The sequence below is a fragment of the Larimichthys crocea genome, chromosome II (assembly GCF_000972845.2).
Source record: "Larimichthys crocea isolate SSNF chromosome II, L_crocea_2.0, whole genome shotgun sequence".
Taxonomy (NCBI): domain Eukaryota; kingdom Metazoa; phylum Chordata; class Actinopteri; family Sciaenidae; genus Larimichthys; species Larimichthys crocea.
This window is the reverse complement of record NC_040012.1, coordinates 9,417,366-9,431,086: the sequence shown is the minus strand read 5'-3', so window position 1 is coordinate 9,431,086 and position 13,721 is coordinate 9,417,366. Positions and strand designations below refer to the sequence as shown.

At 41.7% G+C, this 13,721-nt stretch overlaps 1 protein-coding gene across 2 annotated transcripts in view; it reads left to right on the top strand.

Annotated features, from left to right (window-relative positions):
• Positions 1 to 2,154: 2,154 nt before the first annotated feature.
• The window catches only part of yes1 (YES proto-oncogene 1, Src family tyrosine kinase), a 34,318-nt gene continuing 22,751 nt past the window's right edge, over positions 2,155 to 13,721 (top strand). The window contains exon 1 of one of the 2 annotated variants that reach the window (XM_027290481.1): positions 2,155 to 2,198. The gene's annotated coding sequence lies outside the window, so the exon portion shown is untranslated. Of the gene's footprint in view, positions 2,199 to 10,294; positions 10,715 to 13,721 lie in introns of those variants that run through there. The other variant, XM_019257551.2, reaches the window with a different exon arrangement.

Below are 13,721 nucleotides of genomic sequence, written 5' to 3'. Positions count from 1 at the left end.
CTAACCTCGTTGTTGAAAAATAGATGGAAACACAAAACAAGCAAATATGGCAAATCAGAATGTTGAATGGTGGACAAATTTCAGTAAAGAGAATGAGTTAAAACTCACTGTGCGTGTGTGTGGAGTGTGTGCATTGTGTCCCACAGGGCGCGCCTCTTTTGGAGACCTCATCCCAAGGCAAACCTGCAGAGCCGGCTGAGCACAGTGCAGTCAAGTCCGTAGGGGTCAGCAAATCACTTGAGAATCATTCAAAGAAGCATCACTCATAAAGTTGAACCTGCAGGTGGAGGAATTGTTGTTGTGTCATTGTTTTAGCTGGTACAAGATTTTTATGAATCTCAACACAACCCTCCCTCCCCTCTGAAAAACATCCAAGTTTTATGATCATAGAGTCTGTCAGAAATTATAAGCCATCTGTTCCCCTTGGAAACTAAAACAGGCTGCCAAAACATGTGTGTTAACTGCAAATGCCATATTTACGTTAATAGCAATATAAGTAAATGCATGCATTCATGCTTTGATTATAAACCTAGAGGCGCCAGATGGCTGCACATTGTGAATAAGGTTCAAAGGTTATTTAAATGCCACTAGACACAATGTGGCGATTTGTGTCAAATGGTTAAAAACGTAAAAACTCATTTCACGTGATTTAATGGAGCAGTAAAACCAGAACAGTTGTGTCTGGTTGGTACTGAGCCCGCTGTTGTGTTTTCTCACAATCTGAGCCAGGGATGTCGGCCATATGGGCCACAAGGGAAACCATTCATGGGAGAGCGTGCGAGTTCGAGGGTATCGGAACTACAGAACATGCCGTGTGTGAACCGAGAGACACTAAACAATACACAAGGTATCAGTATTTGAAGGGTTTCTCGATTTATTTCAGGTGAAAAATTATTCACAAACATCACTTAATATGTGTAAGATCTATGTTTTATTGTCTATAGTCAATTTATAGTCAGCTGATAAAAAAAAAGTTATAAGATCTAAGATATAAGTAATATTAAAGCAGTATGTCAAATGTTAGGTACTATCTCTTCTCTATGTGATTGCTGCTTTTCCCTGTTTTATCTGTAGGATGATGGTATATCTTTGGGTTTCTGACCATTGTGCTGTGGACTTTTCACTATTTTCTGACATTTTATCGGCAATTAATCAGAAAACATCAGCAGATCACTGCATATGACAATAATTGTTAGTCGCAGCCTAATCGTTTGCAACTGTGCAGGTAAACATAGTTCACTAGTGACAGACTTTTGTTTATGGTGCCCAAATCAAAACGATTTGGAGCCACTGTGGATCAACTGAAGCTGCAAAATCCAGATCTCTCAGGTAAGAAGATTTTTTGATAAGATCACACAAATGTTCAAATTACAAGGATGGATATGTGTAATTATTAGGTTTCAAATGACTCTACCATACCTAAGTATGATTTTGTAATTTCCCAGCTGGGATAAATAAAGTATATATCTATCTATCTTCTATCTATCTATCTATCTATCTATCTATCTATCTATCTAATCGGATCCGGTTTTTATTATTGCATTATGTGATTTTAGTGTAACCATTCAAATGAAGCGCTACTGTGTCCTCCTCGTTGGACAGATGTCAAGAGTTGATTTCCCAACTCTAAACATCTCATATTGTTTCATTAGAGAAAGTCTGAAAGAATTCATCTAAACTTTTGCAGCACTGAATGTTATTTCAGTGTGTTAATCAAAACTGGTGTGTGTGGGGGGTGAAACCCCGATATACGAGCTTAATCTGGGCACCTGAACGCAGCATTATTCCTTCTTTGGCCTCGTCGGCTCCTCGGTTGCAAATCCGGGCTATTGTTGTGAGTCTTTCAGGGCAACCTGACCTATCAGCAGGCGGTGTTTCTGGATATTTTAACTGTTTTGCTTAGCTGTACCCCGCCATATTAAGCAGCCTTTGTCAGCTGGTGGTGTGTCCTCGTTTTTTTTTTTGACGGAATATAAAAGATCCCAGCGGAGGACTTGGGCTGGTGAAGTAGTGGTCGGTATGGGACAGGCTGCAGACTGAGGCTCCACGTTCAGAGGCTGCGTGCTGTTTCCACTTTCTTCTCCTCAAATCTGTCGACGTGAAACCAAACAAAAAAACGTTTAGGACAACAACAACAACAAAAAGCTCACAGGACGCATGTAGCCGGGCTCAACACTGTAAAGGTCTCTTTGAAAAAGGTAAAAAGTCTCATTTCTGTGCGTAAAGTCAGAGGAGCAGGGCCTCGTAGTGCGGTGACACTTTGGAGAAGTTAGGAAAACGCACCAGGAGGTTTCCTGGTGCGTTTTTCTTTTGTTAGAAAAGTCTCGTTGTAACCCTTGAACCCGATGAGGATTCAGGTTATTTTTGCATGTATCAGTCGATTGGAGATGAAAACAATGAGGACAGACTTTCCAAAAGGCGAAATGAATGTATTTGCAGCTTTTTTCATCCATGCAAACCAACAAGCAACGACCAAATCGTCTTTTTCTAACGTGTGCAGCCTCGTTTCACTTTCTTTTTTTAAAACTCCTTTCCACAAAGTTTTACACCACTACCTTGATTTCCTCTCAGCCTCACCCAATCTCCAACTCTCCACATGCACAATCAGCTGCTGCTGTAGGCCTCAGCTGTTTAAAGGCCTTTTATTGCAAGACACACTTTTTTTTTTTTTTTTTTTTTTTAACAACATACTCTGAAATTCAGGGCTTTTTTGCAGGAGTTTTCAAGGATTGTTTTTGCATGCTTTTATTGTGGTGGGCAACTGTTGTACTTCCCAGATTTGTGCATCAAAACAAAATGTGTAAGAAGATTGTTTATATTATAGTGTTGTGTGTGTGTGTGTGTGTGTGTGTCCATTATATCATCTGTCCCCAACTGTGCATGTGTCTGTTGGTGTGCTTATATACTCCGGTGCACAGTATCCTCCTCCACGGTTAATCCCTCTGTTAGTACAGATCCAGTTGGGCCTGACAGTCTGTGTCTCCCACACACACACACCACACACACACACACACACCACACACACACACACACACAACACACACATTACACACAGCTGGAATGGAGAGGCTGTTGGCAGGGTGTGAGGAGCGCTAACAGGTGGTGTTGGCCGAGGTTCAGGGGACTTGAGTATAACTGGAGACATGAGGATCCTCGCATACCCCTCGAGTGTCCTCAGGCATTTACGTATCATTACAGTCTGCTAATTAGAAGCTTCAGATCTTCTGTGCCACGCGGCGATGAGGTCGAAATCAAAACGGCAATCAAGTGTTCGCCAAACTGAACAAATGTTTGAGGACACAAGATTTTAGATATCGCAGGCGGCGATGTGGGCACAGAGAACAAGGAAGAGCTCTTCTGTCCATAGCTCGAAGATGGCTCTTTCTCTCTTTCTTCTTTTCTCCCGCTTCACTCCACAGCTATTGACAGTCACAGCAGGTGGCCTCCAATAGCATGAATGGATTCGGAAGGAAGTTTCCCCTCTCCTCTCCACTCAGTGATTGGTAGAGATGGCACGCGCCCTGAAGATTAGACGACAGCTGCGCTTCAGAGAGCTGCCAGGGAAATTACTGAGTTACGCTTCAGTAATGGTTTGCAGCCCCGGGTATCTTTCTCATCTCTGAGATGTGGCTAGTGTTATGGAGCAAGTCTGTCAAACTGGTTCCAGGCTTGCACTTGATTTATCTTCGATAGCACGAGCACGTTCGGCTTCACATTTGAACTCGCGTGATGGAGATGCTCACTGTAACAACCTCTGGCCTTTCTTAGTAGGCAGAAAATGATCAGTGGGGCAACAAATCCTGTGACGTTTGATGATCGATAAATCTTTTCAGTAATTTGTCAAGCGTGATTCACTGGAATGAGTAATGATGTCTGCTTTTGTGGTTTCGTATCATTTTTGGATTTTGGTTTGTCCAGAACAAGAAATTTGAAGATGCTACTTGCTGGTATCTTTTTCCGACTTTGTTACATTAACAGCCTAAAAGATAAAATCGATAAAATGCTTTTCATTAGAAAAAGCTTTGATCGTAGGTGAAGTAGGATGATACTAAAAATACTTCAAAACTGCACCCAGCGTGCTTTTTCCTGTGAAATTACGTCACAACATCTGCATCACAGCTGGAGTGATCGCCATACACACTGCCACCTGACTACACCCACCCTGTGACATTAAATGTTGTCATGGTCAACAGATTTAGCCAAAGATATCCCAGCATTTAAAAAATACCAGGTGTGCTTGTTGGTGGGAGCATGTTGCTTCAGGAAGGAAGTCCAGTTGGAGTAATACGCGTCCCGATGTTGCTTATCTTTCATTTGAAGATGGGTTTGCTTGATGCATCTTATTGGCTGGATGGCGATGGATGTCTCGTTGAGCCAGGTTCAATAGTTTTTCTTTTCAGGTGAACCGCGTTGTTTTAGCCTGAAACTTCGGATACATGCAAGCATGCATTCTGGTCATTTAAAACACGAACGCCAGATTTCTACTACTGCTTTACCCACATGATTGTCAAAAGATACCACAGTAGCTGCTGTGGTTTTTTCGTTTTACAAGCCTTTAAACACGTTGATCTATAACTGCAATTTGACCTTCTGGATCATTCCATTCTTATTGGTACCCACAACTCGGCCCTGTGTATTTTAACGCAGCAGGCTTTGTTTTCAGTCCAAAAAGGCTGTCCAGTGAGGAAGGCATCCCAGTTTTCAGTACTAGATGTATTGAGTTTGATACCCAAGCCTATGTGCCGCTGAAGTCTGAATTCATTTATTGTAGTTTTAAAAAAAAGAACAAACACCCTTAGACCGCGGACAAGTGCGTCAGTTTTGTCGAGTGACTGTAAGGCAGTAGCTCAAAGGTCGAAGGGCCTCTCCCGGTACACTCACCTCTTATCTGATTATCAAGCGGGTAACAGGAGTTCAGCGAGCTGTGTCATGCTTGAACCTGCTGAGTGCTTCACACACACTTCCCGGTGTTAAAGATATGTATGACTACTTTCGTTATCAGTAATATCAAAGTTCGGAGCCATTGAATAGATGAACTCTGGAGTACGTGAAGATAATGCGTCGTTTGGGGTTTCCTTTCATTTCTGTATTTTTCTTGCTAATATTGTACATTTATTTAATTTTTCTTCGAAACGCCAGAATTCGTGCAATGCATGCTCTTAAAGCTTTTTACAGAGTGCAACTTTATAACTGGATTATACAAATAAACTTGACTCTAGTGCCCAGATATGAGCTGGCCCTTACACACTTGGTGTAAATTTATCTCGGTATAGTGGGTGTAATGTCTGATTGATGGTTTCGGGAAAGTGGGGCACATCCCATCCAACCATTACAGTTCTGAGGAGTATACTGTCCCAGTTTGGCTGGTTATATGTAGCTTCTCCTGAATATTCCTGCATTCCAGCCTACAGCAAAGGCTTCCCCTCCTGTGCAGCATTGTCGTATTCCCCCTGTGGGAAGAGCAGCAGCCCGTGTCTCTCTAATCTGACACGGCCTCACTGGCAGTCTGGAGCGCAGCCTCACACGTCACATGTCCTTGGATGGCGTCTGGCTGCGGCATTTGTCTTTGAAACACATCCCGCTGCCTTTTGTGTTACAGTATTTGCTGGGAGAATAAAGTTATTCAGAATATGTGTTGGGGTGGGCGTGTGCATGGATTTACTTCCATTCGGCTTCATATTCACTGAAGCTTGTAGTTACCGTATGTCTCTTGGTGGTGAAGTACATGTGAGCTCTTGAACTCTAAAGGAGGGGGGGTTCAGATGCATTTTGTAATATGTTAAGTGTTAACACATGCTATTAGTCATTTACATTTGTTCGTTTAAGTTGGATCCATGACCACATCCTGGTATGAGCTGGAGGCTGTTCCTCAGAGCCATGAAAGAACGCTAATCTCATCTTTGTGTGTATAACAGCCTGTTTAGGAAACCATCTGAGGGGATACAATAATCTTCCTGTGATTTGATTTCGATTCGAGCCGTCATAGTTCTGGTAAATTTGTCACACCGCACAAAAGAAAAAAAGAAAAACGAGAATGTGATTGTTCTCTTCACCAACATTCTCAGTTTAATGTCTCTCACGCAGAAAGTCATTTCGGGACCAGTTTGATCTGAATGAACCGGCTCAACGATTAGGAAGTGGATCCCACAGTGAGAAATCCCGATGCTTTAATGTGTATCTCAAGGTTTTTGGGTCAAATTATCAACAAAACAGCATATGCTACGATGATTCTGTTTAGTTATCTCCAACAAAAGTGTCCATTCATAAAAGCCGTGGTTGTAAATCTGCCCCTGCTCCTGCTCCATCTGGTCGTTTTGAATATTTAAATGAAGCTGTTTCGTTTGATTGATTGTCGGCCTTTTTTGTGCTCCAACGCTGTTAGCATGGTATGGGATCGTCTAGTTCGGGGACTGGAGTGTCCTGTGCTCTGTGGGGGGACGCAGCACAAGGTACTTTCTCTCTGTCCATAACAAAAGGTAAATGGGACTGACAAAAGAATAAATCGAAGCCTTTTCTTGGTGCTAAACGGGCAGAGGTGGGATTTTCTGTTCTTCTCGCAGCTCTGTTCTCCATGGGTGGTTCAAAAAGCTATTTGTTGTTTAAAGTTTTAGTCAAAGATTTGCTTCAAAGAGCAACTTTTTGAAAGAACAGCTATAACCTATAGGATTAGAAGAAGTTAATAAAGATATAAAAAAATAATTAAATCTTTTGGGATGTGTCTGAACAACCGTAATCTCCTTCTTTAGCTTCATATCCCCCGTAACGAATAAACCGGTTTGATTTCTGCGGGCAGCAAGAAAGTGATTAATTTTCAGAACATGACTTGTTATTGCTTTTATTAAAGGCGTACTTTCTGAATATTTATAATCACATTTTATATGATCCTCCTAGATTAACTGTGGCTTTCACTTTGGCCATGCCTTGTGTATTTTCAGCCAACCGGAAGGCATCCCAAGTGAAACTTGTAGGCGTTGACCACGTTTGACACGCCAGATCCTGTGCCAACCCCGTGGGCCCGCTCGGCTTGTGATCTATTCCTGGCCCCTTTTAGGAGCGGATCCTTTGGGTGCACATAGATGAAACTGGGGTACGAGGTGCCCCTCCTTTAAGGAAGGAGAATTTTCAGCCTGTCTTACGTGCGCCCGTTCCAAAGAGTCTACCCGCGTGACTCCTGCTCGGTTTTTGCGTGTTTCTCGTTGTTGTCTGCTTGGTTGGCTTTTCCTTTAACGTCAGGTCTCCCTTCAGTTTTGCCCGTGCCGGCACACGTTTGTGTACTGCGGTCCATCCTGCCTCGTGGGGCCTTTCTCGCTCCTCTGCGCGTTTGCTCCGGGCCCCAGCGGCATGATTTGCGAAGTCTCCATCCCCTCTTTTCAACTCCACCGCTGCCTGTGTTTCTTCCGGGCAGCCGTGCCGTTTGCTTGCCATTAGCTTCCTAGTGTTTTCGGACGTTTGGAACTGTCGTGGTTCCCCTCGTGCGCCTCGCTCTCCGGCTGCCCGTTGGGGAGTTGATTTTCCAACTCTTAAAATGTCAGATTGTTTCATTTAAGAGCCCTGAGAGCCATCACAATCTGCAAGTCTGAAAAAGAAAATAATAAATTATAATCATAAATTGTGTAGCAGCTTCCAGTCCCATTCACCTTCCAGTATGGAAGATTTAAAATGCCTAAATAGAATATCCGTTTATTCGAACACAACACGTTTTTCACTAGATTATGACATAGTAGATGCATACAAAACATAGCAAGAAGATACATATAACAGAAATATGTATTGTATCCCACTCTATGTCTTTGTTTGATTTGATTTTGTTTTACATATTCTATAATCTTGTGATTCCTTGGGTCTTTAGGTCTTTATCCTTAGGTTCTATCTATCTATCTATCTATCTATCTATCTATCTATCTATCTATCTATCTATCTATCTATCTATCTATCTGTCTGTCTGTCTGTCTGTCTATCTGTTATTCTCCATGCCACTGTTTCTTTAAGTGCTTGCTCATGGTGGAAATTGTTGGGTCTCTGTAAATAATGTTATAAAGAGTGCGGTCTAGACCAGCTCTATATGAAAAGTATCATGAGATAACTTCTGTTATGATGTGGTGCTGTATAAATAAAATTTAATTGTTTGAAAGATAGTTTTTTTTTATTCCAAAAGAGAAAAAAAAAGTATAAATCTGTTGGTAATCGTTTGCAACTGTGCAGGTAAACATAGTTCACTAGTAGACATGACTTTGTTTTAAGGTGCCACGAATCAAAAAGATTTGGAGTTATGATGTTATAAATAAAATGTAATCGTTTGAAAAATAGATGGAAACACAAAACAAGCAAATATGGCGAATCAGAATGATTGAAAATGGTGACAAATTTCAGTAAAGAGAATGAGTTAAAACTCACTGTGCATGTGTGTGTGTGAGTGTGTGCATTGTGTCCCACAGGGGCCGCCTCTTTGGGAGACCTCATCCCAAGACAAACCTGCAGAGCCGGCTGAGCACAGTGCAGTCAAAGTCAGTAGGGGTCAGCAAATCACTTGAGAATCACTTCAAAGAAGCCTCACTCATACAAGTTGAACCTGCAGCGTGGAGGAATTGTTGTAGTCATTGTTTTTGCTGGTACAAGATTTTATTTGAATCTCAACACAACCCCCCCTCCCCTCTGAAAAACATCCAAGTTTTTATGATCACATAGAAGTCTGTCAGAAATGATAAAGCCACTCTGTTTCCCTTTGGAAACATAAACAGGCTGCCAAACACTGTGTGTTAACTGCAAATGCATATTTAACGTTAATAGCAATATAAGTAAATGCATGCATTCATGCTTTGATTATAAACCTAGAGGGCGCCAGATGGCTGCACATTGTGAATAAGGTTCAAAGGTTAAACTGCCACTAGACACAATGTGGCGATTTGTGTCGAAATGATAGAACGTAAAAACTCATTTCACGTGATTTAATGGAGCAGTAAAAACCAGAACAGTTGTGTCTGGTTGGTACTGAGCCAGATGTTGTGTTTTCTCCACAATCTGAGCCAGGGATGTCGGCCATATTGGGCACAAGGGAAAACCATTCAATGGGAGATGATGCGACGTTCGAGGGTTATCGGAAATAACAGAACATGCCGGTGTGAACCGAGAGACACTAAACAATACACAAGGTATCAGTATGTGAAGGGTTTCTCGATTATTTCAGGTGAAAAATTATTCACAAAACATCAATTCATATGTGTAAGATCTATGTTTTATTGTCTATAGTCAATTTATAGTCAAGCTGAATAAAAAAAGTTATAAGATCTAAGATATCAGTAATTATTTAAAGCAATATGTCAAATGTTAGGTACTTATATCTTCTCTATTGTGATCTGCTGCTTTTCCTTGTTTTATACTGTAGGATGATGGATATCTTTGGGTTTCTGACCATTGTGACTGTGACTTTTCACTATTTTCTGACATTTTATAGGCAATTAATCAAGAAAACAATCAGCAGATCACTGGATAATGACAATAATTGTTAGTCGCAGCCTAATTTATACAGCAGAATTTATTTATTGTGATTCCCATACTGGAGGTCTTTGGGTAGAAGTTAAATCTAAAGGGGTCATGGCATTGACCTTATTGTAATCTTTGTTTTTGTTTTGTTTTTGAGTCACAAGATAGTTTAAAAAAATATTCCAAAAGAGAGAGAAAAAAAAAGTATAAATCTGTTGGTAATCGTTTGCAACTGTGCAGATAAACATAGTTCACTAGTAGACATGACTTTGTTTTAAGGTGCCACAAATCAAAAAGATTTGGAGCCACTGTGGATCGACTAAAGCTGCAAAATCCGGATCTCTCAGCTAAGAAGATTTTTTGATAAGATAAACTTTTTTTTAAATTATGAACTATATTTAATTCTTATCTGCTTTACAAGGATGGCGTTTATGTAATTATTAGGTTTCAAATTACTCTACCATACATAAGTATGACTCTGTAATTTCCCAGCTTGGGATCTATCTATCTATCTATCTATCTATCTATCTATCTATCTATCTAATCGGATCCGGTTTTTATTTTATTGCATTATGTAGATTTTAGTGTAAATCATTCAAATGAAGCAGCTACTGTGTCCACTCATCGTTGGACAGATGTCAAGAGTTGATTTCCCAACTCTAAACATCTCATATTGTTTCATTTAAGAGAAAAGTCTGAAATAATTCATCTAAACTTTTTGCAGCACTGAATGTTATTCAGTGTGTTAATCAAACTGGGGTGTGTGGGGGTGAAACCCGGATATACGAGCTTAATCTGGGCACCTGAACGCAGCATTATTCCTTCTTTGGCCTCGTCGGCTCCTCGGTGCAAATCCGGGCTATTGTTGTGAGTCTTTCAGGGCAACCCTGACCTACCAGCAGGCGGTGATTTCTGGATATTTTAACTGTTTTGCTTAGCTGTTACCCCGCCATATTAAGCAGCCTTTGTCAGCTGGTGGTGTGTCCTCGTTTTTTTTTTGAACGGAATATAAAAGATCCCAGCGGAGGACTTTGGGCTGGTGAAGTAGTGGATCGGTATGGGACAGGCTGCAGACTGAGACTCCACGTTCAGAGGCTGCGTGCTGTTTCCACTTTCTTCTTCTCAAATCTGTCGACGTGAAACCAAAAAAACGTGTAGGACAACAACAACAACAAAAAAGCTCACAGGACGCATGTAGCCGAGGCTCGACACTGTAAAGGTCTCTTTGAAAAAGGTAAGAAAGTCTCATTTCTGTGCGTAAAGTGAGCGGAGCAGGGCCTCGTAGTGCGGTGACACTTTGGAGAAAGTTAGGAAAACGCACCAGGAGAGTTTCCTGGTGCGTTTTTCTTATTGTTAGAAAAGTCTTGTTGGTAACCTTTGAACCAGGACGTGAGGATTCAGGTTATTTTTGCATGTATCAGTCGATTGGAGATGAAAACAATGAGGACAGACTTTCCAAAAGGCGAAATGAATGTATGTGCAGCTTTTTTCATCCATGAAACAAACACAACAACGAACCAAATCGTCTTTTTCTAACGTGTGCAGCCTCGTTTCACATTTTTTTTAAACTCCTTCCCACAAAGTTTTAACCACCTACCTCTGATTTCCTCTCAGCCTCACCCAATCTCCAACTCTCCACATGCACAATCAGCTGCTGCTGTAGGCCTCAGCTGTTTAAAGGCCTTTTATTGCAAGACACACTTTTTTTTAACTCTGAAATTCAAGGCCTTTTTTGCAGGAGTTTTCAAGGATGTTTTTGCATGCTTTTATTGTGGTGGGGCAACTGTGTACTTCCCAGATTTGTGCACTCAAAACAAAAATGTGTAAGAAGATACAAAGGGCATGAATGTTGTTATATTAGTGTGTGTGTGTGTGTGTGTGTGTGTGTGTGTGTGTGTGTGTGTCCATATATCATCTGTCCCCAACTGTGCATGTGTCTGTTGGTGTGCTTATATACTCCGGTGCCACAGTAATCCTCCTCCACGGTAATCCCTCTGTTAGTACAGATCCAGTTGGCTGGACAGTCGTGTCTCCCACACACACACACACACACACACACACACATTACACACAGCTGGAATGGAGAGCCTGTTGGCAGAGGAGTGAGGAGCGCTAACAGGTGGTGTTGGCCGAGGTTCAGGGGACTTGAGTATAACTGGAGACATGAAGGATCCTCGCATACCCCTCGAGTGTCCTCATGGCATTCTACAGTATCATTACAGTCTGCTAATTAGAAGCTTCAGATCTTCTGTGCCACGCGGCGATGAGGTCGAAATCAAAACGGCACTCACGTGTCCGCAAACTGAACAAATGTTTGAGGACACGAGATTTTCAGATATCCGCAGTCGGCGATGTGGGCACAGAGAACAAGAAGAGCTCTTCTGCTTCCATAGCTCGAAGATGGCTCTTTCTCTCTTTCTTTCTTTTCTCCCAGCTTCACTCCACAGCTATTGACAGTCACAGCAGGTGGCCTCCAATAGCATGAATGGATTCGGAAGGAAGTTTCCCCCTCTCCTCCTCCACTCAGTGATTGGTAGAGATGGCACGCCGCCCTGAAGATAAGACCGAGCTGCGCCTTCAGAGAGCGTGCCAGGGAAATTACTGAGTTACGCTTCAGTAATGGTTTGCAGCCCCGGGTATCTTCTCATCTCTGAGACTGTGGCTAGTGTTTATGGAGCAAGTCTGTCAACATGGCTTCCAGGCTTCTTGCACTTGATTTATCTTCGATAGCACGAGCACGTTCGGCTTCACATTTGAACTCGCGTGATGGAGATGCTCACTGTAACAACCTGCTGGCCTTTCTTAGTAGAGCAGAAATGATCAGTGGAGCAACAAATCCGTGACGTTGTGATGATCGATTAAATCTTTTCAGTAATTTGTCAAGCGTAGATTCACTGGTTAATGAGTAATGATGCTGCTTTTTTGCTGGTTCGTATCATTTTTGGATTTTGGTTTGTCAGAACAAGAGATTTAAAGATGCTACTTGCTGGTATCTTTTTCCGACTTTGTTACATTTAACAGCCTAAAAGATAAATCGATAAAATGCTTTTCATTAGAAAAGCTTTGATTGTAGCGATGAAGTAGTAATGATACTAAACCTACTTCAAAACTGCACCCAGCGTGCTTTTTCCTGTGAAATTACGTCACAACATCTGCATCACAGCTGGGAGTGATCGCAATACAACATGCCACACCTGACTACACCCACACTGTGACATTAAATGTCATTGTTCAACAGATTTAGCCAAAAATATCCCAGCATTTAAAAAAATACAAGGTGCTGTGTTGGTGGGAGCATGTTGCTTCAGGTATCAGTGAATGAGGAAGGAAGTCCAGTTGGAGTAATACGCATCACGATGTTGCTTATCTTTCATTTGAAAGATGGTGTGCTTGCATGCATCTTATTGGCTGGATGGCGATGGATGTCTCGTTGAGCCAGGTTCAATAGTTTTTCTTTTCAGGTGACCCTGCGTTGTTTTAGCCTGAAACTTCAGATACATGCAAGCATGCATTCCTGGTCATTTAAAAACACGAACGCCATATTTCTACTACTGCTTTACCCCATGATTGTCAAAAGATACCACAGTAGCTGCTGTGGTTTTATCGTTTTACAAGCCTTTAAACACGTTGATCTATAACTGCAATTTGACCTTCTGGATCATATTCCATGTCTTATTGGTACCCACAACTCGGCCCTGTGTATTTTAATGCAGCAGGCTTTGTTTTCAGTCCAAAAAGGCTGGTCCAGCTGAGGAAAGGCATCCCAGTTTTCAGTACTGTAAGATGTATTGAAGTTTGATACCCAAGCCTATGTGCCGCTGAAGTCTGAATTCATGTATTGTAGTTTAAAAAAAAGAACACCCTTAGACCGCGGACAAGTGCGTCAGTTTTGTCCCGAGTGACTGTAAAGGCAGTAGCTCAAAGGTCGAAGGGCCTCTCCCGGTACACTCACATCTTATCTGATTACTCAGAGCGGTAACAGGAGTTCAGAGCTGTGTCATGCTTGAACCTGCTGAGTGCTTTACACACACTTCCCGGTAGTTAAAGATATGTATGACATACTTTCGTTATCAGTAATATCAAAGCTTGGTCAGCATTAAAGCTAGATGAACTCTGGAGTACATGAAGATAATGAGTCGTTTTGGGGTTTCCTTTCATTTCTGTATTTTCTTTGCTAATATTGTACATTTATTTTATTTTTTTCTCTTCGAACGCCAGAATTCGTGCAATGCAATGCTATA